Source organism: Homalodisca vitripennis, chromosome 8 (genome assembly GCF_021130785.1).
Source record: "Homalodisca vitripennis isolate AUS2020 chromosome 8, UT_GWSS_2.1, whole genome shotgun sequence".
Lineage (NCBI taxonomy): Eukaryota > Metazoa > Arthropoda > Insecta > Hemiptera > Cicadellidae > Homalodisca > Homalodisca vitripennis.
In genome coordinates, this window is record NC_060214.1 from 69,924,466 (window position 1) to 69,951,514 (window position 27,049).

Sequence of the window (27,049 nt, forward strand, 5' to 3'; positions counted from 1 at the left end):
TGATAATTGTAAGTAAACGCTATCAAAAAACCGTATTTATTATTGATTGCAGATATAATTTTGGTTATTCTGTATTAGGAAGGTATAATTGTGCCTTTCAAAAAGTACGTTACTTTAAACGTATACTTTGCTATTATACATTTATAATTAGTTCTAAAGTCAATGAACTCCAGTGGAAAACTTGGATATTGCTAATAAATAATTCAGACACTAATAGTTTACACAATAGAATTTATGAATTTTCAGGGTTTTTTTTAATGTTACTGTATTTTACTCGGCTCTTGCAATATATTTTTATTTTTCAAAATCTACTATCTCATTCATTTTAAAGTTTAAACCCAACAGACTTTCTATTTTCCTTGGTATATCTTTGGCTGACACGGATATAACAAGGCAATCATTTATGTCTGGAATTCAAAGGATAACTTATGTTTCTGAATAGAGTTTTGACTGTCTAGGAAACAAATAGAGTGAAAGAGTGTACTTTATCTTCAATAAATGTAAATAATGGTACTAATTTTTACTGTCAACTTCAAGTATAGTATATTGAATAAAAGGAACTTTACATTTGGATTAACGTTTTAAATGGGTCTGGACAATATTTTGATCACGAAGCAAACAAGTATATTTATTCAAATGAATTCTATTACGCTTTGCTGATTGGTGCTTATGGCCTTAGTCTTTTCTTTTTTTACACTACGAAGTATATATGTAATCAATGGGATGATTGATAGAGCCTATTTGTGATTAGATAATATATTTTTCTGACATTTTCGTATAAAATAGTATGAAAGGCGTGTTCTGTATGCAATCTGCTCTAAATAGAATGTATTACATGTTTTATTTGTTATCACTATAGCTTAAACCAGAAAATAACACTTGGGCGCATTATTCTTGTTCCTAGTACTCATTACGCAATAATTTGGTCCTTGTTGATTACATAGACTGAATTGAAATAAAAATTGATAGACAAATTAGCAATTCTGTGAGTATAATCACATTGAACTTCCGTATACTCATGTATGCGGTTCCGCGTATATTAATAAAAATGTGTTTTTTTCATAAAATAACCTATTTGTTCTGAAGTCAATGGATTATAGTGGAAATTATTGAAAATATTAGTAAAAGTTTAGTAAACAAAGGAAATTATTATGTTCCATGTCATTTTTTATTATTTAGATGGTTTTTTATCACAATCATTTTAATATATCGTAGATTTTAATAATGAAGCCCAACTCAGACTTTCTATATCTTTATCTCTTATCAGAGTGGCGGAAATTTTTGAATATTGCAACTCCATGAACACCATTTTGAATAACTTCTAGTTCATCGTGTTCACTCCAAAAGTATAGATGGGAATAAAATTTCGTGTAATAAGCAAATTTAATAACAATAACTCGTACTCGTCTCATAACAATAACATGGTGTACTTCAGATAGTGCAGCAGTCTATATTAATTTGCAACAATCTTAATTATCTTGACCCGCCATACCCACGTGCTGAGAATGTTAACATTGTGTACTTTAGCCAGCCAGGTATTAATTAATAGCTTTGTACAGCTCTAGTAAAACACACACACATATATGATTTTAATTTTAAATAATTTTTATACATACTTAATAACACTTAGGTTCTGAGAGGTTTTTATAAGTTTTGATGTATCCATATTATAAGATAAAATCTTTGGCTGCAATTATCTATTATTGATATTTCTTACCTGGTATAACCTGTATTCTAAGGTACTCGTTTAAATTCGAGTAGGTAAAACACGATACCTATATTTCTTAAGAGCTGGAATGTAATTTGAGTCGAATACGGAACGGAACAAGAAAAGCAACAGTTGTATTACACTAATGGCGGAGGTATTTTCCGCAGGTTCTTGCTTTCTTATAGCCAAGTGAAGGAAGGTGAAGGAACTATATTTTATTAGTTGGTTTTATTAAAAGTTTGGTGAATATAGTTATTGCTTTAGGATACGAATCAGCTTCTGATAGTACTTCATGAATGCTGTAGTTGACAACGTTTATAAGAAGCTTTAACTTGTCTTCCTCAGCAGCGCCTATTGCTTCAGTAAAGTTTTAAAATGTTGCCTTCTAGTGCTTCCATTGGCCATCAGCATGATGTTCATTTCGATCAGGCATAAGCGTTCTGGTTTAAAAAATTGTTCCATTGATTAGATGCTCTTAATGTGAAAATCACTTGTAATATGATTAATGCAATTAAGTTCAATTCATTGCATGAAATGGATTAAAGCTTGAACCAAACTGAAATAGTGTTATTCATCTTATAAAAAAGCTACATTAAGATAAATATATTTACAGAAGGTAAACAGGAAACATAAATATTGAGAATTAATAAAAAGCTGTTCTGAGACAGAAAATGTATAAGATAATACTACTCACAAAAACATACAACATTATTAATTACCAACATTCTTTGTTTACATGGTGTCAATATCGTTGTTGTGTTATGTTGCTAAGATTGAATAATTGAATGATATTAAAGAATATTTTCATTCGAGTTGAGACGGCGAATTGTGTGGTTGTAAAATCTTGAGATTTTATACCTGTGGTTGCCTGTTTAAATCTGACCTTAATAGTATCTTCCATTTGATTAACCTCAAACAATTATGGTTTAACCGAAGTGAGTGGTGTTTCTGTGCCACTATAGGCTAAGTTAGACATTTATTAAAAATTTAAAAATGTAAATGCCGTAAATAAAAATGAACCAAAATTCTGTGACTTAATTTACCTTGGAACTATTAAATGCCAAGCGCAGATGGCGAACTGTTTAAAATTCGAATTTTTGATCTGAGAAAAATAGCGAAGGTTCAAATCTTGTCGGTAATCATTCAACTTTTTATCGGTAAGTAATAATTAATGACATAATGTATCGACTCTCCTTCTTATGATACGATTCTGTTTGATACGAGCATCGTACAGGCCATTCGTCCATAGGGACGGCAGAGCAAGTTTCCAAGGACATTGGCATTAACAAAAAGTAAAAATAGAAAATAAATAGTGTTGTCTTTTCTGCAGGTGACTTTTAAAGACTTTGCGGTTGGCTTCCTGCATTGAACTATTGAATCGCTATAAAGTAACTTAACTTAAAATATCATCTGCCCAATTAAGTACCTGTAAAAAAGTAAATGGTCAATAGAAGACATCAAAGACTTCAGTGGACATGTGTAGGAAGCAAATAGGGCCAAAACTTTCAAGTGGACGAGATGAGGCTATGAGGTAAAAGTGCAGGATTGACTTGGTGTTAAGTAGTAAAAAAACCTATTTTCTACTCAACAAATTCCTCTGTGATATATGGAAGTTAGTCTGCATGTTAGTGTGAACAATTATGAGGAATTGAAATGATTTATGCAATATGTAATTTTTAAGAGGAAAACCTTTACTGCCAAAATATTAACGAGATTCCAAGTTTAATAATATTGTTTACAAACCATAAGAGATTTGGCTGTCTTAGTATATGGATATTTGAAATAGAACATTTAATTTTTAACACCTTTACTGTGCCTCTATTAATAATGAGTAAACTTGAATACTATTACTCTGATTCTGTGCCGTAAGGCGTCCGACACAGTCAAAGTATTAGAAACTCTTGCATAGAAATAGGCTATACATAACAATTTAGTGTGTTATTTAACTTAATATTTGGTGTTTATAAAAATAATATTTGGGACACAATTATAAAAGTATGTTCTGAGTCAACACTACCAGCTAGGAGTAGCTGTAACATTCACAGTTTTTTAAAGAAACTAAAACTTACTTTGTTATTATTTTATAAATTACTGTAAATGAATCGTTCCCCTTATACTACTGGCATAATGGCACTACTTAGAAAAATTAATAGTATTTATTCAGATCACTAATTAAGTAATTTTTACTCAACAATTGGACAGTTTTGTAACTATAGAAATGATTTAGAAAAACTCATTTAAATTGTGAAAGTGACAAACATGTTTAGATAAAATTTATGTTACACTCTAGTAGAAAGTCCTGTTATACTTATAGTCTGATGTGTAAGATGTGAATGAATTCCAACAGCCATTAACTGTAATAACGGCAGAGTTTTTGAAAATTTGCTTCTCCTTCAAACTGAAAATTAATATGAAGAGACAAGTGGAGATACAAAATAATGAATCAAAACCCTAGGGACAATAATAAAAAACAGTCAAACAAAAAACATTTACACCCATCACAGTTCAACAGAAGATCTAACATGCTAAAATCCTGTTGACTACTGATATACAATAAAGAAGAAGACATACCAAGGATATTTACCACCATATGCCAAAATTACAATTGAAAGCCGATTTAATATATCATTACATCTAAAGTTACGTTGTGAATATTTACTACGTACCTAGATTCCAGATTGCTGCAGCTGGCCTATTCTTCATCTAATCTGAAGATCCGTTATGAATGCTGACAAGGTACCTAAATTCCAGTTTGCAGCAGCTGCGCTATTCTTCATCTAATCTGAAGATCCGTTATGAATGCTGACAAGGTACCTAGATTCCAGTTTGCTGCAGCTGCACTATTCATCCATTCTGAAGGCACGTTGTGGATACGCACCAGGTACCTAAATTCCAGTTTGCTGCAGCTGCACAATGTTCATCCAATCTGAAGGCACGTTGTGGATACGCACCAGATACCTAAATTCCAGTTTGATGCAGCTGCACAATGTTCATCCAATCTGAAGGGACGTTCTGGATACGCACCAGGTACCTAAATTCCAGTTTGCTGCAGCTGCACAATGTTCATTCCAATCTGAAGGCACGTTGTGGATACGCACCAGGTACCTAGATCCCAGTTTGCTGCAGCTGCACAATATTCATCCATTCTGAAGGCACGTTGTGGATACGCACCAGGTACCTAAATTCCAGTTTGATGCAGCTGCACAATGTTCATCCAATCTGAAGGCACGTTGTGGATACGCATCAGGTACTTAAATTTCAGTTTGCAGCTGCTGCACTATTCCTTGATCAAGTATGAATTCCCGTTGTGGATACGCACCAGGTACCTAAATTCCAGTTTGCTGCAGCTGCACAATGTTCATCCAATCTGAAGGCACGTTGTGGATACGCACAAGATACCTAAATTCCAGTTTGCAGCTGCTGCACTATTCCTTGATCAAGTATGAATTCCCGTTGTGGATACGCACAAGGTACCTAAATTCCAGTTTGCTGCAGCTGCACAATGTTCATCCAATCTGAGGGCATGTTGAGGATTCGCACCAGTTGCCAAAAATAATGTTGTAAGCTTATGTTTCTTTTGATTCTAACACTTCGCAGTTGAACACAAGTCACTGGGGTTGCTGATTAATGGATTCAATTTTTATGTATTTTTCTCTCCACATCTTCATAGTTGTAAGTTTTGTAATTCATTCAATCATGTAATTTATAATGTAGCAATAAAAACCTTTCTCTTAAATTTCACTATTTACTTATATGGATTATATAAAAAAATTTAAATGGATGAAGAATAACCATTATAAATCTTTCTTTTGCTATCAACTCACAGTGTGGTGGGTTTACAATATGTTTAATAATAATTATTGATATCTTATTAAAATTATGTAACATGATCTTTATGCACAGTATAATTGCAAACTGTAATCTAAAAACTTTTAGCAGCCCTTAAAATGCCATATTTATGACAAATAATTCCAAATATTGTTTTTTACGCCTAGAAAATATAATCTTCACTAAAGATCCACAGAACAAAACATTTTTCACCAGTGATAGTCAACCTCTGAAGTTATTAGAACAAATCGTATCTCGCATACAATCCCATCCAACAATACAATTTGGAAGGTAGTGTGGAGACACTGATGTAGAGTTTCAGCGAGTTGAGAAGAAACCGTATTTTAAAACATCCTACCAAGAATTCTAGGTAACAGTGATGATAACTGGGATGATTCTTGTACACAGGCCAAAGACAGGTCTTCAGTATGAGTAGATATCCAAAATAGAATTTCTGAGTAAGTGATCATTATTGTGACGAATGTAATCATTATAACTAGCCCTATTTCATTATATCAAGCCTGAAAGTTCAAAACTTCCCACAGACCATGATTAGCTACTCTAGTGACCGCTGTGAGGCTCTCATATATCTCTGATGTCTAAACAGGATCACATAAAGAAATCTTGATGTATTCTCTAAAACCAGACTTGTTGCATATTGTCATGTACTTTTAGAAAGGCTTTAATTAGAATTTTTACTGTGATTGGCTGCTACTTCAATTTTCAATAATAGTTGTTGGAAATAATACTGCACTCTGTATGATTCAAATACTTATATTTGTTTTGTCCAGAACCGTGAGGTCTCAAGGTTCTCAAAATCTGAATAGTGAATGGAAAAAATATCATTTCTATACTTTATTGTTCTACTGAGGGTTATAGAGTAATTACACTTTTTTAACAAATAGTTAATAAGGATTTGGTGAATTATTTTTCTTTTAACTTAAGGCCTTGATGTGAAAGTTTTACAGTATGTATATGAGTTATAGCTTTAATGAGTCACGTGAATTTCATTTAATTACAGCTTATGATAATTATTTCGTATTAATAAATTTAAGTTTAAGAAATTGTTTTTAATCATTTTTCTTAAAGAATTAACAACATTTTATAAATAAAAGTTTCATTCAGCTCAGTCACTTATCATGTACCCATATACATACTGTGAACCGTTTATATTCTTATCTCAAACATTTTTCTTCGGGTCTGAATACGTCCCTAAATTTTGTTTCAAATTTCTACCACCCCTCAGGTAAGAAAAAAATTTACATATATTTTCCTCTCCTCAGAAGTATTAAAGGTTTGTGAGCAAACAGTTCTTTAGAATTAAAAAAAGTTATTCCAACTAACTGACCACCATAAAGGTTACTACAAGAATAAGTAAACTATAAACGAGACTGGTATCTAAAAAATTCCGAATGAGTCATTTACCTAAAACTGCTTGATGTGTACGTAGCATTGCATTAGCACATGATAGAGTTTTTCATTAAATCGATATAGATAGAGAAATTTTCTCTAAGATATTGCCAGCCACCTGATGGAAATGTAAATAGGAGGGTATCGGAAAGGTTAAAAATCTAAATGATAAGTTTTTCCTGAGTCAGTTGCTTTTGGTTTAAGACAATTAAAACATACATATAAAGAAAAGTTGAATCAGAATCAGCCAAACATACAGAGACTGACTAAAAACCAGCATTTTCTGTTGACTCTTCTCTTGGAGCACTCAGCCAACCAAAATTGCCAATTTTTGCTTTTGGAATAACTCAAACTATTATTATAGGAGCTGAGGGCTCACTTGTAATATATTGGCTTACAGCCAATTGTGAAATCGACAGAGGATTTTTACGTAAGAAATAAAAATCGTTAGTTTTCGTGGAGGTTGGCTAATGATGACATAACTTTATTTCATGTGTGATGATTAGATTTAATGATGTCAAGCTGTAAAATTTGAAATGAGCAAAATATCATTTGGATATACTTTATTACTTTTAACACCCTCCCATTAAAAACAAATAAATATTAAATGTACACATAAACTCCGCGTTTACATCGCGGTGTGCACATAGCTGTTTTGATTCTGACAGTTAGCCATTTATGTGTAAAAAATTTTTAATAAGACCATCTACCACACAGCGTGTGATAGCAAATTATGGATGTGAAAATATAAGAATTTATTCCGTATTCTCTGAATTTTCAGAATAATTACCCATTTTAATTTCCTTTCTACACACCATGCGTTATTGCCATCTGCTTATACAAATTTATTTTAGTCTAAAGTTATTTTAAATTTGTTAAATTGTATATATATATATATATATATATATATATTTATATATATATATATTATATATATATATATAGTAATATTTATATATAGTATATATATTTACATTTAATTGTATATATATATATATATATATATATATACACAATTAAAGGACAGGAACAGGATTATATGGCTTAGGCCATTAACTTTATGGACCAATTCAATTAATTTTGTACCAAAACTAATTGATTTGATTTGATAAAGAATAAGCTCCCATCTATAAAATGTTGGCCTCTGTTAGGCGAAATATTTCTTTAAATATGGAAACCGTTACAATGAAACCTGTAGCCTTATTCTTATTAAGTTGTTCAATTTTTTGTTAGTACTTTATTTACTTTGACAGTCTGCAAAATTATAAAACTAAACTAACGAAATAACGGATATCTGAATAGAGTAAGTAAACAGAAGAAGCTCTTGAAAGAGGCAAGACTTGCCTCACTTCTCCATTATTTATAAATTGTTGTTCCTGTTTCACTTCAAATTTCCACTTCACTTCATTGAAAATAATTTATCGTATTTTCTGAAACGAAAAGAGTTTATATAAGAATTGAAAGGCTTTTCCGTTATTACATGATAATCATTATTTTAATTATATTAGAATTTAGGTAATATTTCAAAAAAAAATTCTTAATGATAACTACGTTATGAAAAACTATGTAGTTATTGGAAGAAAAACTTAGTTTACTACCACATTTATCATTTTATTTAGTAATGAAAACCCGTATTTAATGTAAAATAACCATATAAAATATTAACAAGAGCATTAAATCTTATGTAATCACTCCTAACAAACCCAATAGCAAGTTGGATTTCAATCATGGCTGACGTCTTTAAACATCAGTGTTGAGTTATAAAACATGGAACCATCCACTATCGTCTACCTTAAAAATAAATTTTCACAGCAACATTTTGCGATCTGAGTAAACAGTTTTATATTAATTATCATACAATATTAATCGATAACTTACCTTACCTTATTTTGTCTTCATTGACGAAAATTTAAATTAATCAATTAATTTCTGGAATATTATTAGCTAGATATAGCCTAAATTAAACATAGAGTACCGCAGAGTTCTTTACTGGAGTCGTTATATTTACGTGGGTGGTTAATCTACTATTAGTCTTAAGAAATCACACAATATTTTATGCGGACAAGACAACTTTGTTCAATCCCTTCACTTCACTTTGACTTTGAAGTGACTTTGTTCACTTTATGTTCTGGTATGTAAACACTCTGAACATGTGAACATACAACTCTGCCCACGGTATCAAGTTGGTTTAGAACAAATTGGTTCTTAATGATTGAAATTAAAATCCGAAAGATCTATTTTAACTTCGATCAGTAAAATAGACATAAAAGTTAGTCAGAAAAGTTTACAATTATTATAAAAATAAAAGTATAAGTAGATGCAGTTTTAATGTAATGAAATAATTTATTAAGTGTACTAGTATATGAACTGAAATTCATACATTGGTTCTAAGATTGATTTAAAACTAGTAATAAAAAACTATGGATTGTTTGAAAACGCCCTCACAAGTATTAGGATATATACTTTAAAATTGCTAAGCAACTGAATAATTAGGATATTGCTGGTCGTTTCTATGTTTGAAGTTTATTTTTGACGATGGAAGGATTGGGAAGGAAACAGGATTTTTCTAGACATTCGCCATCGTATTCTGTAGTTCAGTTTTAATAATTAGTGTTGTGTTTAGTTTATTTTTATTAAGTGCATATTTTAGAGCCATTGAAGTTGACACACAACATGGTGGTTGTGATTCCTAACATAGGCGTGTCACAACGCTCTGGTATGATTAGTTTTATTTTAACCTAATTTGTAATTATGTGTTAGGTTAGTTATTTACCTGAAGAAGAGATCAAATTGCAGATATTGAAACGTGTTAACGATGGCAAATGTCCGGAAAATCCTGTATTACTGGTCTATATGATGTCTTTCCGTAATGTTATTGCGGTTGCTTCGGGATCACTGAAGTGTTTTAATCAGCTGGAAAACCTCTTTATATGCTAATGGACCGATGTATATTTAGTGCGTTAAAAAGGTCTACAAAAAATAGCTTCTGAGATCAAATATGTATTAAATGCTGGATATATATATTTGTGTGGACCGCAGGGATTGAGACAGAATACAAAACCTAAACTGGTGAGTATTTAATATGCATAGGCTCATTCTTTGGGCAGTTGTGCTCAGAGATCAGAGTTGTCTCTGTCATAATGCTATCTTGTATTGAAATACAGTATTCTGACTACAAAAATACTACAAATGGACGGCCGTCCAGTCTAAATTACACCAAAAAATTAATTATTATCTTTTACCTCTAATGATTGTAATATGACTTCATTAGTGGTTTGACTTGTACTTTTTATTACACAAATAAAATGGCCTATATTTTTTTCTTGTTTTTAAGATAATTGAGACCGTTTGTCAATAAAAGTAAATAATTAGTCCATCTGAAAGATGTACAATGTATCATTTGTGCATAAACGTAAATCTTTGAAAAAAAAAAACAATTATCCACTTTATGCACCCAGCCTATCATATGGCCTACATTGTAGCGTAGGTATTTTAAGATGTTATTTTGTAGCTTACTTGGTTAATATGATTAGATACATTTGATTTGACTTTGAAATTAGTTTTGATGATAACTAGTTAATTTTTTAAAAAGAGAGAGAGTGCCATTTACAAATTTTAAAGAAATGTAATAACATTAAGTAAGCATAATTTATCTGTGAACGTTATTCAAGTTAAAACCTCTTATAAAAATTAGTTATTCGTGAAATGTAATAAGGAATAATACCATAAGAATATAAGAGAGAAGATCACAATCAAAAATCCACTTTTAGCATGAACAATAAAAAAGAAGTGGGAAGGTTTATAGGGTTTGCTTTGTATTTTAAAAAGTACATAAGAGACTTTAGCATATTTTCAGAAGAAATATGAAAGAATAAATTTCGTTGTGTTATATGTGAAGAGAAGTGTAAAGCTCTTGGTAAATATAATCATGGATTTTCCATTTGCAAACGTGAAAATTAATGCTAAACACGAGAAAAAAGAGGATTAATGCATATAATGGTCACATTAAGGTATCTGTTATCCGATTTATAATTTATAATAGAATCAATATTTTCCGATTGTAATAAAAAGTATTTGATAAGTTTGCATGTGATAGTTTATAAAATGTAAGCGACGACTAAGCAGTATGTGGACATGAGGTATATATTATTAAGAAAATGGGGCTAGACTATCAAAGATACTCTCAAAGAAGCCGTGAATTGTAATGTGTGCTAAGAGTTGAACTTTGAATAAAATAAAACTATAGAAATATGATTGTAAATTACAACTGAGTTAAAGTTGAAATTTTTTTACTTTAGTAGAGAGATATTCTTGAGTTGTTTAAATAAAATTATTTTGTCTTAAATTGTGATTTATTAATTTATTGATCGCTTTGTTTTTTCCTAATAAAGTGACCAATACTAATTTTAAAAAAAATAATAAAGTTTGCATTCGCAATTTTGCAAATAAAAGTGACAAGAAAGTGTATTTAAATGATGTAAAATATCATTAAGTATGTGGAGCTAGACCTTTCGTTCTGTACTGGACATGTACGAAAAACTTATATACATTGTTGATAAATGCCTGAACAACTATATTGCCTATCTTCAATATTCAAAACCTGCTGTGATCTATATTTATAATTTCAACAATTTTGGTTTATACTGGGGTGTCCCAGAAAGGAATGCACTTTTATTTTGGGGGAAAGCCGAAAGTCCAAGTGAGATAAGATAAAGAGCTTATCAGGGCTTTGTAGCCATGCCCGCGAGAAAAATCATTTGCCATGGATCGCTTTACCGTTGAGCAGCGTGCTTTCTGTGTACGCGAGTATTACCATACGCTTTCTTATGTGACAGTTCGATCCGCGCTCAATACAGACTTCATGATCTCAACCAAACGCCATCAGTAAACATAATTAAATGCTGGGTGCGCAAATTTGAAGCTACAGGATCAACTATGAACCCTCGTCCCATCGGTCGCCATAGAGGAAGTGCGTTCTGAACAAATCGAGCGTGTCCGAGATGCTTTGGAGGATAATCCACATCGATCAGTAAGAAAAACACGCTGGCTGCTTTGAATATACCCCGAAACAGTATTCAACGCATTTTGAAACAAGATTTGAAGTTACACCCGTACAAAATCCAGTTAGTACAGGCATTGAAAGAGACTGACTACCCGCTTTGGCTTAAACTACGCAAACGAGATGCTTCATAGTTTTAGAAATTTCAATAACATAATCTTCAGTGATGAAGCACATTTCCATGTCGATGGATATGTGAATAAGCAAAACTGCCGTTATTGGTCTGCAGAGAAAATCCAAGGGAGAAACACCAACGCTGTTTACATTCCCCGAAGGTTACTGTCTGGGCGGGAATGACTCAAACAGTCATCATTGGGCCGTTATTTCTTTGAGGATAACCAAGGGAACACTGTGACAGTAAATTCCCAGCGATACATAACAATGATTAATGATCATTTACAGCCGTTCTTGCAGACGTTTACCTCGGGCTAACAGGCAAAGCTTTGTGGTTTCAACAGGACGGAGCTACGTGTCATACAGCAGGAAACTCCATGACTGCAATAAGGCAGCTGTTTCGTGGGAAAGTCATTTCCAGATTTGGTGACATCAACTTTCCTCCGAGAAGCCCAGACCTAACTCCACTGGACTTTTTGGGGGTATCTAAAAAGTCGGATGTACAACAACGCTCCTGCTACTCTCGATCATCTGAAGCAAAATATTTGTGAGGAAATTGAAGACATCCCACCAGAACTCTGCCGTCGAGTTTTCGCAGATGTAAGGTTTCGTTTGGCGGAGTGCCGGCGCCGGAGGGTTCTACATCTGGATGATGTAATCTTTCACAAGTAATTTCCCTGAAGTGTAAAAACAGGTAATCCTGGGATAATTGCTGTAAATAAAGACATTTTTCAGTTTTTTTTTTTCTAAAGTGCATTCCTTTCTGGGACACCCAGTATATATTTCATTAAGGATTTTCAAGAATGGTGATTGTAGAATTTACTATAATATATCTGCTCTGCCTCAGACAGGGACAAGACTACACAGGCCAAACGCACTTATTCTTTGTTGAGGAAGGCACAGAAAGTTAGATGGACAGACCAGGAGATTTAACGTAAAGACAGGCCGAGATAGGGGCAAGAAAGCCAGACACAGACATAAGAGGTCGGGCCAACTGAGCGACTGACTTCCATCAAGAATAACCATGGGCTGTCTATAGTAGAGATGGAAGAGAATATATTTAATTATACAAAAAGAAACTTATGGATCATCCTTTGTTTATAAAAATAAGTCATTATTTCCAAATAAATATTCTAATTTAATAATTTTTCTATCTCATCCATAATTTTTTCCTTCATCTTCATTCCCAATTTCTATGCACATCAAATCTATTATATTCTACAAGTACATACAATAATCGCATTATGACTCATAAAAATTCAAAACAATATAAAACAAATAAAATAGTGTAGCACTTATATTGAAAAAACTAAACACAATTAGTAAGAATGTAGAATCTTGGAGCATTGGAAAAACGGTTTATTGTAGTATCACTAATATAAATAGTATACTATTTTTAGATGTTTTAGTAATTAGAAACCAATCAAAATTTGAATTTGACATTTACAGGAAACCGACGCATATAAATAGATTTATTGTCAACGAATCTAACCATCCACCTCAACAAAAAAGAGCTAGTTTCAACTCAATGATTTACAGACTTTTGAATACTCCACTATCTATCGATAAATACAACAAAGAGTTAAACTACATAAAAGATATTGCTATTTTAACGGTTACACCACACATCTTATTGACAACATACTTCACAAACTCAATCAAAAGAAAATTAAGAAAATCTAGAACAACATTACTACCACTTCAAGAAGATAATAAACGAGAATTCATCTGTACAACATACAGTAACATTTCAAATCAATTGCAGAAAATCTTTAAAAAGCATAACAAACAAATCTATCACTTACAAAACAAACAACAAATTATCACAAATATTAGGAAATCCCAAGAACACAACCAAATTCGAAAACAAATCAGGAATTTATTAAATTAAATGCAACGACTGTGATAAATTGCACATTGGCCAAACTAAAAGGAACATTAAGACACGATTCAAACAACACTTTGCACATATAAAATATGGAAGAAATGAAAAAGTCTGCTGTGGTCGAATCACTATATTGAATCTGGACACACCATCTCTAATAAAAATTTACAATTATTAAAAGAAGTTACTAACACAATACACTTAAATGCTTGGGAAACATTTTAAATTAACACAAATCAAGAAAAACTTATCAATAATGAAGACGGACCAATTCAAAATTCAGTTTTACTCTCATCTCAATTTATAAAAAATTTAAATTTAATTCTAATTAAATATTTTATAGTACTGGCTAACCGTACATCCAAATTGTTTATCATATGTTATTATAAAATTAATTATTATTACAAAAATGTAAACATTTGATAATTTGTGAAGTGCCTGATGATGGAATCTTTGATTCAGAAAGGCCTTGCACAAAATAAAAAGTATTATTGGAAAATGTTGTATTTCTTTATACTAGTGATACTACAAATTAATAAACATAATAAGCAGGCTAAACATTATTTGCCAACCATGAATTTTGCGTTGATTGTCTTTCTTTGTGGGCATCTACCAAAAAGAACTAAATCAACTACCTATAGTTTTCTGTATTGTGAGGGGTGATTTCATAATCATTTTACTATTCATAGGCACAACATATTATTACACAAATCTGCTTTATCAAAACAACAATGGTTTTAATTTAATGACAAAAAATTATGAGTACACGCGTTGACTACATTACTTCTTCTGTATCCGGCATTCCCAATGAACCTCATCCAATATAAATACATTATGAGGATGTAAAAGACAATATAACACATAAATAACTAATTACCTTAAAACTATATACGGAGCCATTCTGAAGCCAAGGTTTAGACAAATTGAAAGTTTCTTTGATTTTAAACATTTTAACTACCTACCTGGAAAATGGAAATGTGTGATGAATGGTGAAAATGCTGCCAGGCCAGCCGTCTGCTAAGTCATACCTGTAAATACATCATCAATGCTATACTAGAAAAAAAACTTAAAAAATTAACAGTCAAAAGATTCAGCTCCTGTTACCTGCTCTACCATCACATACAACTTTACGTTGACACGTATTGCCCTAGATTTTGCGTAATAAATACAGTCATTAAGTATATTCTTGATTTAGCAAATAATCTTGACTTTTATTATTATTTGATCAAATATTCATAGAAGTGCGAGTTACGGAAATAGTAATATCTACTGAAAATATAAATTACGTAAATTATTATTAATGATCTGTAAGCAACACTACCGAATGAAGCAACAGCAATAGCATCTAAAATAAATAACGCCGGCAAGAGAATATTTTAGTAAATAATTGCTAACCGTATGGTAATAATACTTTTTGTATTTAAGATCAGTATTTTTCTTTTGGAGCAAGAGCAAAATGTGATAATACAGGAACATGGATCATAGTAGGCCTATTATTCGTAGTTCATTCAGAGTACCGTTAATTCTGATTTTAGAAGCTCAATTCAATCTCAATTTCTCATTACGTTTTTTTTTAAAGCCTGTTTTCTTCCCACACCTAACTTGTGCACGAAGTCACTTCTTGTTGACACAATAACGTGACAAAAAAAATAAACGTGATAAATAAGGTTTGAACACACTAATTGTACAAATCTTGTCGGTAATACAACACCGGCACCCACACACACTATTTACTAGTAGTGGTTAGTGGCAGTAGTGGTAGTAGTGGTAGTATATACTGTAGTTAACACTTCCACTGCTGGTCTGTACTATATGAGACCGACCAGTAATCTCAGCCTCTGGCGTCATAATACATCTATCTCAGTCAGCATGTTAGACTATTGTATAAATTACTGTATAGTTATAGTACATATAGTTAAAATAACCTCCAAACATCTATGAATAACATAAATTACATGAAACTGAGACACAGATAGCTACCTGAGTAGTGTCGTGTATGGAGAGAAGGTGTAGTGTCAGAAGTCTGTGGATGATACATACACTCTCAAGACGCACATGCACACTCACATTCACACGCACATACACACATGGTAGTATGAAATCTGGTGTTTGTGTTAAAATAAGTGACCCAGTATGCCCGCGAGACAGAAGTACCTGAAAAAAACCAGAACACATCTAACATTTAGTAAGTGCTACTGAAGTCCTTTGGTGGGCACTACCTAACTGCAAATTTGACTAAACCTCAAAGCATGGTACAGAATGGCTCGATGTATCTGGAATATCTACTGATAACAAGATAAACTCACGACACTGAAGACACTCTCCTTTTCAGCATGAAATTCCGTTCTAGATATACGTATAGACTACATTCATCAACGCTCTTCCAATAAATGAAAAACTGTATATTTATGTTGCCTAGCAAATTTAACAATAGAGGTTCAATTATATTAATAGTAGCTTACAACATTGAGACAAACATCACTATATATTTTTCCTATGATTGTCCAAAAACGAATAATCCTTGATTTTAGTGGGAGTAATTGGCGGTTAATTGATGCAAATGATCAAAATGTATAACTGGATGAGAGTATTTAGGTATGGAATTCCAAATTTTACTTTATGTTGTTGTACCATGACTGCTATACAATTTTAATGTATTGGTTAATAGTATAATAGAAATCTTTAATACACGTCCTGGGTCAATATAAATATAATAAGCTTTATTCATAAGAAAAGAAATGGCAGCTTTGAAATAAGATAAATATTGAAGTCTTAAACGACGACCATTTGTAATGGATACAAAAGTTTAGAAATGACTATATCAGAAATTAGTGCACTTTGTTTACGCGAACAAGTATGTAAACAATAAGGAACGGATAAAGGAATCTTACAACTTATATTTCCATTTTTAGTTATTCAGAATAAGGCAAGGACAGCTAGATATTATTTAATTGCATTATGGACATTATATATACATAATACATTTTAAAGTAGGCTTTAGATAATGATCGATGGTGGGGGTAAATATTCTCGTAATCTAGTCGGGATAAGATAATTTGTAAAAACTTTGAACTGGGCAAAAGAAAAATACTTGTAACTAGAGAAACCCTTTAGTACAGGTTTATGTATTTACTCACGAAACAAAAATCGGTGCTGCACATATTTCAAGAACGGAGGGGATGGGGTTTTGCATTAGTGCAAGTATTTTGATTTTATTTAATTTCACTCTTCACATTAAAATGACCGCTTTATTATAGACATTTATTTCATCGTTTAAATATCTTCTAAATTAAGGACATATTACGATTTACCATAACCGAAGGAGTTAGACTCCTAGATTTTGCATGTAAAGAATCGATATTACACTAACTGGGTTAACTCCACATTATGAAAGTAAGAAACGATTAAATGATGGTTTTAAAATACTTTATCTCCGGAATAATTTCTATAAAAGTTTAGAAATATCTAGTCTGCCTATTGCAAGTTTGTTACAATTAAGGCTGCAGTAAAGCTTCTTAGCCAAAACTTAAATTTTCATTAAAGTTTGAAGGAATATATTCATTAAAATTTATTGTGGAATTGGAGCAAGTATTTCAAATGAAATCAAAGTTTTTATGGCTCCGTAATAGTACAAAATTGAATGAAAAATTGTCATAATCGTATAAATTTCATCACAACCTTGTTTGAAATATATTCATATTCTATAAAAAATTGACATGACTATATTAAAATATAATTGATCAAACCTGTGCCGTTAGAGACAATCAATCGAGAATTCCTAAAAGGTATAACATGCTCTCACATAATTATGTAGTCTTTTTATATATTTAAAGAGATTTGCATATAATTTTAATACATGCACTTTTTAAAAACCATAACATTCTCACTTTACCATCTCTATATATTCTAGAAATCCTATTACTATTTAAAACTAATAACAACTCTTTTCAAAAAAATCAAGTATTACACCATCATAACATCAGAAATCAACCCTTACAATACCCCATACACAGATTTTAAAAACTATTCGAGCAGGGTCCTTATTATTCAGCTCTTAAAATATATAATAAATTACCTCCAAATCTAAAGAAGGAGAATTCCATAAAACGCATTTAAAACCTCCCTAAAATGCTACTCATTAACCGGGCATACTATTCAGTTAATGAATACTTAAATGAATAAAAGTTGTTTACTAGTCCCTATTATTGAATTTTTTGACCAAGTTTATTAAGCTTTGCATATATGTAACTGTTTCTTGATTAGTTTAGGTTAGTTTATTAGTTTAGTTTATTTTTTTAACATTGACAATTCATATGTTTATCTTTAGCAATGCTGAAAATTATAAACCTATGTGAAGCTTATAATAAATAAATAAATAAATAAATAAATAAATAAACATTCTAAGAGAGCCTTAAAATATTTTGGCCCAAGTTATGTGGTTATTTAAAAAAATTACATGGGAATGCAGTGGAACTACAGGAAAGGTTTTGAACCGTGCGGATGAGGATATCTATGTACTGGACATAGTGGGATAATTCAATAGGAAACATAAATATTGAATATATACAGGGTGTTTGAAAAGTATGGGTACAGCTTAATATTTAAAAAAATCATACATCGGTATTTATTGTGTTTTATTTATTGTGTTATAAATTTATGACATAATTTGCTAATTAAAAAGAGTCAGTGAAACACATTGGTTAGTAGAGTGAAATGCCGCCAACCGCATCAGAATACGACGATCCAGTCAGAAATGGCAGCGCATAATGTACTTCCACAATGTGTACCTAAAACAACCCGCCATTTCTGATTGGATAAACCTTTTGAGATGCGGTTTTGCGGCATTCAACTCTACTAAGTGAGCTCTTTCAAATGAGGTATCACTCGACCCATGCTTCAATTTAAGATTTCCACGTTTTCCTCTGTGGGCCGTCCCCCCATGGTTGGCATGTCATGGTAATAGCAAGGAAAAATAGTTTACATAGCCATATGACACTGTGCATAGTTTATAGATGTTATCTCCTTTGTTTTTTTTAAATATTAAGCCGTACCCATACTTTTCAAACACCCTGTATGTAAGGATGAAGTGTGCAGTAATTTTTAATCCACAAGAGAACAAATATTTAAAATCATTCAATGCATTTTAATTTTCAGTTATAATTTAAAATAAAACACTGGCTGTATGTTATTATGTTCCAGTGAATTTAGTTTTGGTAGATCTAAGCACGCTTACCAGAATTTAAAATAAATGTTTCCACTTTGTAAACGAAGACTACGAACTTACTTTTCTTAAAGTCACATATGTGCACGATTCTTCAATCTCTAGAAATCCTAGCTTGCAAGTGAGCCGTTATTTGGGTTATTGTATTTTCCTGCTCTACAAAACGATCTAAAGGTTTATCTTTCTTCCCTCTCAGACAAAAACATCGTCTGCTTGGGGAAAAGTTCCAACAAAAAGCTTCTCAGTACAGCTTCTTACAACCAATTGTTATAACAAAAGCTAAAACTGAACTTTGTATTTTCCTCTTTCAATATATCTGTAATAGGGTTTGTTTTTAGCGGATTAATCATTAAATTCATAAATTTAGTACGGATTTTCTACAACAGAATGGCAAGGTTATGAGCATTGTTGGAGCCAATGGGACTAAAGGGTATGAAGCTTCAATAACATAAGTTTTATTACATAAATAATATAGATATCCTGTGACTGAATTGATTTGAAGCAGCACTTGAATAGGGTTTTAAGTGATAAATATAATTCCAGGATGAGTTTTCGATACAATTGTGAGGCAAGGAAAGTGGGAACCCTAAGGTGTTAGCAGTTTTATTAAATAATAGCCTTATTTTTTGACTGAGCTTAACTGACATTAATATTCTGTCTAACAAATAACAAAGGATAGGTCATAACAGGCTTTGGTGCTAAGAAAGCATCCGTGCTAAAGTTTTACTTTAAAATTACAGTAGATGTCTTACTTTCGATGACTTCTAAACAAGAACGTGCTTGTCCTACAAGAGAAAGACAAGGTCTACAAGAACTTTTGAGGCAATGCAGCAAAGCTTCTGTGCAAAAAGTGTTCCTGAAGAACTAGCCTACATGCTTATGGATATACAGATTGGATTCATAGATAAAAACCATTATACGCAATGGTAAAAACATAATCAATTATGTCCATAGATTCAATTATGGGGACATCTCAGAGCTTGTAGTTTAGGGCACTCAGTGATGGGAGATATTTAGAGGTAGGAGTATCACTGATGACAGAACTAAGGAACACCTTCAGCGTTTTTTAATAATTTCAATTAATGATACGCTGGAGAGATTTAGCTGTACTAACTTAACATATTCCATGCATAATATATATATATTTTATGTTTGTTATTGTTGATATTATTATTATTTATTATTAGTTTGCCATATGACAAGTATTTTTAATGGCAAGAAAAAATTTAAAAAACGTATAATGGACTTGGACTATACGCATAGTGAAAATAAAATTATTTCATTGACATATTTTTATTGTTGCTCCTGTAGCTCCTTTTATGTTGTACGTTATGGAGCTGCAGTGATGCAATTGGACTTGTAGCATAAAAATAAATAAATATTGAAACTCATGTGATATATTTCAGGAATTTCTCCATTTAATTTACGTGCTAAAACAACAAAGATGTACGTGTTACAATTATTTTAGATTTAAGTGAGCCAGTATGATTTATTAAGATTAATAAACGTTGATATATACAAAATACATTTATTTTTTAATCATTAAACAATTTATAAATATTATCAAATAGTTTTGGTCTTACCTTGTAAAAAATAATATTTATCCTAAGATTGTTATTATTTTTAGAAAAAAAAACACTAATTTAAATGAAAACTCTGACGTAAAAATGTTAATATACAAAAAATGGGGGGTATAAAAAGGAGAAGGACATTTGGGGTTCGTATCTATGAAGATTTTATTTTCCTATCTACGAATGAAAACCTCTCCTAATACTCATAAAGAAAATGTAATTACATTCTTTTAATGCTGTTTATAATTAATTAGTTTACAATGGGACCGATTAACTTTTACCCTTGAATATTTGGTCTAAGCCTAATGAAGATCCAAACTGTTTTTGTTATCTATTTTCAAGGAAGTATTATACAATACTAATTTTCGATTTTGGGTAAACGGCACCCGTTAGTACTTTTATTCTTTTGGGGGGTAATGGTACTCTTTAAATATAAACCTTATTGTCCTTGAAGTTTTTACGTTTTTAAGTTTTTATGTTTGCATTCAGTAAGATAAAAATTAAGTAGTAGTAAAAAGAATATTTTAGGACACTAAATACTAAACTGATCATTAAAAACAGCTAGATTACGCTTTCAACTATAATTTGTCACTGCAATAACAAAAATGCTCACAGTTAACAACTATTATTGTAACCGTGACAAACATCTATAAAGTACTGAATGTAAGCTATGGGTCCATACTTTTATTATAAATGTTTGTGTTACTATTGTGTTATGTTTGTAAAATACTTTATTTCGTGTATATTGTTAAAGTACTTACTATTGCATTTGCAGTTTGTTCTTTTTACACTCTGATTTATTCTGGTTAGAGTGAGAAATAAATACGCAGACGCATAGCTTTGATAACAAAAAAATTATATATTTCTTTTAAAATATAAAGAATATAACTACTGAGAGTAGCAAAGTAAGTATGGCAGTAGTTTTTATCACATGGGTTTATATGTATTAACACAATAGCAAAGATTTCTGACATTTGCCGTCGATAAATGTTACAAAAATAGCATTACGTTTCGAGAAAAAAATCTGTAAATTCTGGTTTTTTGACTAACAAAAACCCCTATTGTCAAGTTTAATTTAGTATTTGGAAAATTCATCACATTACCTTTTAGTTTTAGTTATTGTGTGCCTGTATTTAGATTTTCACAACTGTGGAAGGGGCTTGATTTCAGTCCTCGAAATGTAGTATTATGTTTTTGTAATATATAACGATTCAAATCTCCTACATCATGATATCCTTTCAAATTATCCATTCATATTGACAAACCTTAAAAAAGTACAAACAGCAATATCAACAATTGATGAATTTTGGCGATTATGTTTCAGTAACGAAAGAAAGAAAGAAAGAATTGAATTTGCAACTTTAACGTTTAACGTTAATAATACAAACATTTAAAAAGATAGAAGAGAAGATAAAGCTTGAGGTTTATGAACTTGATGTTTTCATTCACACCCTCAGTGAAAGATTTTAATGGTGGGTGATAGGTTTGGCAAGTCTGTGTACATCTGAAATGAACCTATTCAGAAGAGACGTAACCATCAAAAATGGATTAATTTTGTAGGTAATTGCATTATAATTTAAAAAGCTTTTAGTCTGAAATAACTAGAGGTGTGCTGGCCTGCCGTAAACATTTACATAATAACATTTACATGTAAAAGCTCCTGGTGTAGGAGATATTTACATGGAGAAATATGATCCTGGTATGAATATGTTTGAGCTACAGTCGAATTGCTCAAATTTAACATTTGAAAGAACCCCAACATATAAAAATGAGTGCTATAAACTTCTATACTTCTAGGAGTAAATGAAGCATAAATATTGTAATAAAAAAGTGTTAAGAGAATTATAAAAAATAAATAAATTTAGCTTCAATTATCAATAGATACAACTAAATTAGTATAAAATCAAATTTAAGACCCTACCACACAACGTTTATCATTAAAAATAAACTAGAAGTAATTGAACGACTTATAGTACTTGACTATAAAGTTCCAAACTACCCTCAAATAAGTTAAAAAACAAGTTTTTTTTTAATTTATGGATTACGAAACAAAGGATAAAACAATATCAGCAAGGTTAACTTTCTCTATTAGATAGTTATATCTAACCGGTGCCTGATATATTGAAATGTAATTAGGAGGTAAAATTAGAAAGAATACTCTCTCCCCCTCCCCATTCCCCCCTCTCACTCTTTTTCCCTCTCTCCCTCTTCCTCCATCCAAATCCCCCTCACCACTCCTCCGCATCTCTCTCACTCTAAAAAGTGTTACTCAAGTTGTATTTCATTGCTCTTTAAGCTGAAAACCAGGTTATTTTGATGTAGATCAGGAGTATCTTCCAGTTATCAGCAATTATTTCCAGGGGTGTTTATTAAGCCATTCAAAAAGAACATGTCTATGACGTACCAGTTATTCAATAGGAATCGCGTGCAAGCCACGGGTTACTGATATAAATATTGTATAATGGAACCGTAGAGACCAATTCATCATATTCTTTAGTAAAATCACTATCTAGAAAACGCAAATTTGCATGAAAATATTTTATTGACGATTTTACTCCCATCTTTTATATGTTCAACCATTGATTATATATACTTAGATGTTGAATATTGCAAAGGTAATTCTATTATTTACATGAAATTAAAACACAAATATTTCTATTTACATTTTATTTAAGGGGAGCGGGAAAGCAAAGAATTGAATTTTTTTTAGTTTTCTGTTTTTTAATTTTTTGTTACTCAGACTTGTACAGTTTCTGAAAATATAACACTTGTTGCAAGATTATCCTAAGTACGCAAAAAGAAATTATTTACGAATTAACTACCGGCGCTTTTTGCATTAAATTTTACTCCACACTGTGAACAACTTTCATATAGTACAACCTGTGTTGTTACTGATGCAGTATTTTTACCAAGTGACATAATGGCCACAATTAAACAAATTTATAAGGATTTAGCAAACCCCGAACTTCTAAAAAAGTACCTTCACCAAAAAAACTCAAAATCCTAACGAAAGTTTTAATAACGTAGTGTGGAATAAAGTCCCCAAAAATGTGTTTGTGAGACTGAAACACTTTGAAGTTAGGTGTGCTGGATGCAGTGCTAAGTTTCAATGATGGATTTGCCAGTAAGTTGGATATCTGCAATGAATTAGGCCTAACTTTGAGTAAAAACTCAGTGCTCGCGCTTCGTGGTTTTGTTGTTTTGCGACTCAAGAAAGCAGACAAAGCTGCACAACTAATGACCAAGGAAGCCAGAACAGCTAGAAAAAAGAGAAGACAGAGGTACTAGAGGAGGATCAGGAGCATGCTGATGGCCCTGCCTATGGTGCTGGGATGTTCTAAGCTAGCTAAAGTAAGTACAGTACCTAGTATTAAATATAACCGTCGTTTCCCGAAAACTGTGTTTTTTAAACAAAGGTACATTTTTCTCAAAAACCGATTGAGGTATGACAACCAATTTTTTAACTTATAAAACACCTAATTACCTAACCATGGAAGCAGAATAGATAGTGTAGCACAACACACTAGCTTAAAAAAAATATTTTTCTAAAAAAACTAGAAATTTTAAATAACTTAAAAAAAATCTAAATTATCTATTAATTTATTTTTAATTTTTACCATTGTGCTTCTGTAGTTAGATAAATATCATAACAATACACACACAAAATTGTAGGCCTATAGATTTAATGGTTCCTGAGAAAAGTGTACCTAAATTTGTAAAATTTAACATGGTCGGTATAGGGCCTTCCCGCTCCCCTTAATTGTTTAACGTTATGTACATATGTTTTTGTTTGAATTTGGGGAAAAAACACTCTGTTTTAGTGCGTGCATGCTTAGTATGAATTGAATGATTTTGCATGTGTACAAATAGATGCATGCGTCAGTTTCCCCAAATATTTGTTTATTTTTAGATTAAGATTTATTACAATTATTTATCCATCAAAATTTGTAAAACCGTCTTTGTAACAATCACATTTAGTAGCCAAAAGTCAAAATGCGTAAATTGGTGATTTAATAAATCAATATGTTAATCATAATTATCATTTTATTCACACTTATATACTTGTAGTTTGTTTAACATCAGTATTTAAAAAGATTACAAAAAGGCAAACAAAATAAATGCTGCAGATACTGATTTTTTTCAAAATAACTTTTTAGGTATCGTGTGTATGTAATACGTGGATATTTTGAAATGGATATGGCATAGTATTAAGGCTTGGTTTTGTCAGAGAATTTGACATGCTAATATACGAAATGAAAAGAAACCTAATTTTGTAAAAACTTGCATGCATTTCTGTCTCATGTTAGAGTAAAATAAAAGTGAAAAAGGTTAGTTTTAATTTTATGTATTTTTACAATTTTCAGAATTTTTTCTTGAATAAATAAAATGATTATAAAAAAAAAACTAGTTGCAAACTTTAAACTGCATCAATCAACTAATCTGCAACATAAAACAATGCTGACAGAAACACTTCTCTTCACGGAAAGGCCATCAAAACTACTTATTACTTAATCGGAGCTGTTTATCTTGTGTTGCATAAACACTGTTAGCAATAACCATTGCAAGTGGAATATAGCACGATAGATAACTAAGTTACAACATTACACTTGTCTAATTGTATATAAGATTCTTTGCAAACTTTTATCTGTTCTAAAATCACTTCATTATTTTACTATTTCATTTCTTGCAACTAGTGCTTTAATGGCTGCAAGTACATTCAGTTTAAAGAATGTTATTTAGTTAGTTATGTCATAGTGTATTTAACATTTTAGAGTTTCCTCTTTTTTATGATCTTTAGATGATACTTTCTTATACATCTTTAGAAATGATTCTTTGAAGTCTTTAGATAAATATTCAAGGTTATAACCTAAAATGATTCATTTTTAATAAATTATGATCGCAGTTAGTCTAAAAAGTTAGGTTTCAAAATTTCAGGGCTGCACAACTTATTTACCTAGGTTTTGAAAATAAATGTTTTAAATATTTGTTGCAAAGGAAAACACATTTACTAACTAAAACTAATTGTTTAAGAAAGCAAATATTAAACATTGTCAACAATATTATTTCATACGTTTTGGCCACAATAACTTAAATGTTACAATCCTTGTACAATCATTTTTCATATTTCAATATTTATATGGAATTTATAATATTTACTATCCTTATGTTATCAACTGAAACAGTATTTGTTTATCACTGTCACGTTCTCTTTTTCGGGTATCATAAGAGCCATAAGCATAAAAGCATGGACGTAAATAAAAAAAATAATAATTTTATAATAAAATGTTGACTAGATAAATGTTGTACTTCATCATATTTAAATATGATAAACAACTTTAGTGGGAGGATCCACACGATTCAAAAATAACTAAGCATCCCACTTATGAGTGTAGGAGCACGTGATGCAAAAACTGCATTAGGAACTGAATAAGAAATACCTTCGCCGATGTCATACATTCTAATTGTTCCACACCTGAAGAAAAGAACAGATTAACATATTTTGAAACGTTTAGTTTTCTTAATACAAAACAAAAACAAACTGAAATTAGTTATTAAATTTTAGGCTTGAGTTATAAAACTAGTGAAATTATGGTTATTAAATATATCATTTTCCGTTTAATCAGCTTTTATAAGCTGGAAAATCAATCGTTTTAGTCTATATATTCATAAGCGGTCCATAGTTAGAATTTGTAATCAAAAATTCTTTTTAAATGTGTAACTATTATGGGATAAAGCTATATTGCAATAATTTACAAGAGAATGTGAAATAAACACAAGCTATTTAGCTGAAAGTAGCCACGTGTAAGAAGGTTAATTAAACAAAACTGAGACCTTGGGCCGTACAGTCGTTAGCTGAGGGTAACTGAACTATGGGCTCTTTGGTGACTTTTTCTGCTGAAAGCATAAAAGGTTACTTTGTTAGTAACTAGATTAAAACAGATGTTTTATTAAAGATTTTATTAAAAATAAAAGGTATGAAAATAAAAAGTATAAAAATGCTTAAATTTTAATAAAAAGTACGAATAATAATACATAATTTGGAAAGGCATAACTTAATCATAAATCTAGTGATCAGTTTAGCAAAAATCTTATACTAAAAACCATGTGAATGGTCAATTTATATATTGCAATATTACATGACAAGATAATAATAGTGACATATAAATATATAACAATGAAGCGTTATTGGCTGAATGTTAACGAAACCTATTCATTCTAGGGTCTCTCTCTCTCTCCTCCGCACTATATCACG